The following is a 3,089-nucleotide window of genomic DNA, read 5'->3' as shown; positions in this document are numbered from 1 at the left end:
GCATGGTAGTTTGCCACACCCTGTTTTAGAAAACTCAAGTTTGTGATATGATGGAGAATGCCTACGAGAACTCTTGTTTTAAATGGTAGAGTGAACATACACTGCAATTCTGTACTGCTTGACCCAAGCTCTTGATGGTGAAAGGTAGAAAAGATAGATAGTAAATAGATAGATGATAGGCAGGCAGATAGATGATAGATAAAGAAAATACATAGCTGTTCCAGAAAACAGAAAGGGATAACTTCATGAACCAAAAAGACAGTAATATACTTTAGAAAGGAAGCAGGCTGGAAAACCTACAGTTGCAAAGCGAATAAAATTTCAAATTGCCTCTTTGAGTCCCTTCCTGGAAGTAGTCACAGCTGACTTCCTCCTTTGTTTTTTGTTTGTTTGTTGTTTGCTTTTTTGTGGGGCTTTTGTTGTTGTTTGCTTTTAAAAAAAAATCCCTTTCCCTGCTTTTTTGTCACAGCAGCCTTTGTCACTTCAAACACTGCAAGTGTTCTTTTAAAAAAATTATATCAACCTTTCAATTAAAATGCAACATGTCTGCAACCTGGTATCTAGAGAGGTGAGATGGACAAAGGAGCCCTTGTTACTGCACGTTTTCTTGCCCCAGCCTTCACCTTGCACACAGCAACAGACAATGCACAAAGCCACTTCCTTATGGACTGAAATTCTGATCCTTTTATGACCGGCCTTTCCATCCTTCACCTTTCCCTCTCCCATGCTGTGAATGATTGTATTGGACATTTTTGTTTTAATCTCAGTGACAGGGGAACACAGGTAGCTCTAATATAACTGTGACCCAGATGCTTCTGTTTCTAGCATGTATTTATTTTGTAGCAAACATTTACATCCATCATTTTTCACTGTCTTTTGAAAATAATTAGGCAATATCTCATCTGAGGTAGAATGTTTCTAGTGGTTGTGTTCTGAGGGAAAAAAACTAATCTGTTCTCTATCCACTTCATTCCAGGAACAGTAAGAGGACCTTTCGCTTGAATAATTTTTATCCACACTACAGAGTGGGTAATGAGCAGATTATGCAAAAATAATTCTGCTTCACTTCAGTAACAGCCTCCTCAACTCATTTTTTCTCAACAAACTTATTTTTCCAGCAGAAGAATCCCAGGCTTCTTAGAGAACCCAGTGACTTTTTGCACCTTAAATCGGTGAAATCATCATGTTTTCTTCTGCCGTATCCATAGTTCAAACAAAGATGAGGCAAAGCTAGACTCATTCCTGAAGGAACCCAAGAAATTCCTCCTTTCTCTCTCTGGAATGAAATGAATTCTCTAGACCGTCAGTTCTAACCTTCAAAAACCAAACCTGTTTGTGAGATCTCCTTCAAATACTACTGTAGACCCCAGTGTTTATTCATCAAATTTTTTGAATATTTGTTTTATTTGGAATCAATTTATTTGTAAGTTTAGTATTTGTATTAATATAAGGGAGAAATGTTTAAATCTGTCTATGTCATATGTCCCTCTGGCTTATTGCCCAATTAATTTTAGCCTCAGGCTAAAGTTTGGTTTCTGTCTTTAATTTTTGTCAGAACAAATATAAGTGATCTCAAAACATCTGCTTTTATTGTAGGGACTCATGCTGCCATCTCCACTCCTCTCTCTTTTCTTGCAATCTGGGTGGAAATTCTTTAATATGAACATTTCAACCACCTTCACTCTCCCATGTCCGCTATCAGCACATTCAAACTTATCCAGCCAAGGCTGTCAGTTTAGATCAGGGATTTTTTAGGAATCTATTTTGCTGTGATATGGCTGGCACCTCTTTGACTCATTTTATCACCCCAGGGTTCTTTTCATTTTAGGAGCCCAAGAGGGCAGAAAAAGAAGTAGGCGAGCAATTAAACCCTCTGAGTCAGGAGCGTCTCCCCTTGTGTTAAGCAATGTTATAGAATATCGTATTTAGTAAGCTCCTAGCAGATGAGCCACGTGACTGCTGAGCACACATGCCTGCTTGCTGCTGTGAGCTCAGACACCGTCATCATTAGTCTTTTCCACCTCTGGAGAGAATTACAAGGGTCACTTAATAACCTGTAAATCATAGAGAGTTAAAGGTGTTTCCCCAAAATGCTGATGACAGAATGAAAGATGAGGAGTGTTAGCCACAGGTCAAAAGTGCAGGAAAGTCTCTCAATGTGGGTTGTTGAAGAAATGTAGGTCTTTTTTCTTTTGGAAGTCTCAGTAGAATGGGGTCAAGGACTCTGCCGATTCTAGGATGAAAAATTGGGATATTAGACACCCTCAGGTATTTATCCCAAGTCTTCATTTAGGGCTTTTAATTAGTTTGTTCAACCATCACAATCTCAAATGCTAAGCAGGGCATTTGAATCTCTCCACAGTCCAAATCAGCACCGTCTTTTAAAGTTGAGTTTCTCATTATTCTCACCTGATATACCTTATTTATCCCACACCCACCCAATAACATTGTGCTCACTGTTATCTTGAGACAACACTTGAATTTTACTCAACCTGGAGTGCTCTCCACATGTCTTGTCCAGATCCAGTTTGGACTCATTCTTCAGTCCTGCGTCAGTCAATGGGAGCTAGGTTAAACTGTGGTGACAGACAACCTCCAAATTTCAGTGGCTCAAAAATCTTCTTCCTCATTTATATACATCTCATCATGGGTCAGGTGAGAGGTAGCTCTGTGCTGTATCATCCTAACAGGAATCCAGACGGAAGGAGGGACCATCAATAAGATCCCCATTGCTATAGAAAAGAGAAAAAAGCATGTGGGATAGAACTCTGTTTCTTGGAAATTTCTCCTGAAAAAGCCACATGTTATTTTCTTCTCACCTCCATTGGCAAAGAAAAAAAAAAAAACAGTCATGTGGCCATGTGAAAATTTAAGTAGGTGGGATAGAACAGTCAGAATGCATTCATAAAAAGTGAACTGAAAATATTTGGAGAACAGCACCAATGACTATCGTGAATGCCAACATGCATCCCAAACAACCCAGTGCTGTCACTCTCCAAACCTTTTATGTCTTGCAAAGTATTAGAACTTATCTGAAGCCATGCCACTCAGAGGGACTACAAAATACATAATGACATTTCCTTTAGGAT

At 39.1% G+C, this 3,089-nt stretch overlaps 1 long non-coding RNA gene across 1 annotated transcript; it reads left to right on the top strand.

Moving 5' to 3' along the window:
- The first annotated feature begins 974 nt into the window (after positions 1-974).
- On the top strand, positions 975-1,405 carry LOC105535324. The gene is made up of 2 exons (XR_001005412.1): positions 975-1,025; positions 1,119-1,405. It is a non-coding gene; the product is annotated as an uncharacterized LOC105535324 (long non-coding RNA).
- Positions 1,406-3,089: the final 1,684 nt, after the last annotated feature.

Source organism: Mandrillus leucophaeus, unplaced genomic scaffold (genome assembly GCF_000951045.1).
Source record: "Mandrillus leucophaeus isolate KB7577 unplaced genomic scaffold, Mleu.le_1.0 Scaffold1448, whole genome shotgun sequence".
NCBI classification, from domain to species: Eukaryota; Metazoa; Chordata; class Mammalia; order Primates; family Cercopithecidae; genus Mandrillus; species Mandrillus leucophaeus.
Note: the sequence above shows the minus strand (reverse complement) of the source record. Positions and strands in the feature narration are given on the sequence as shown.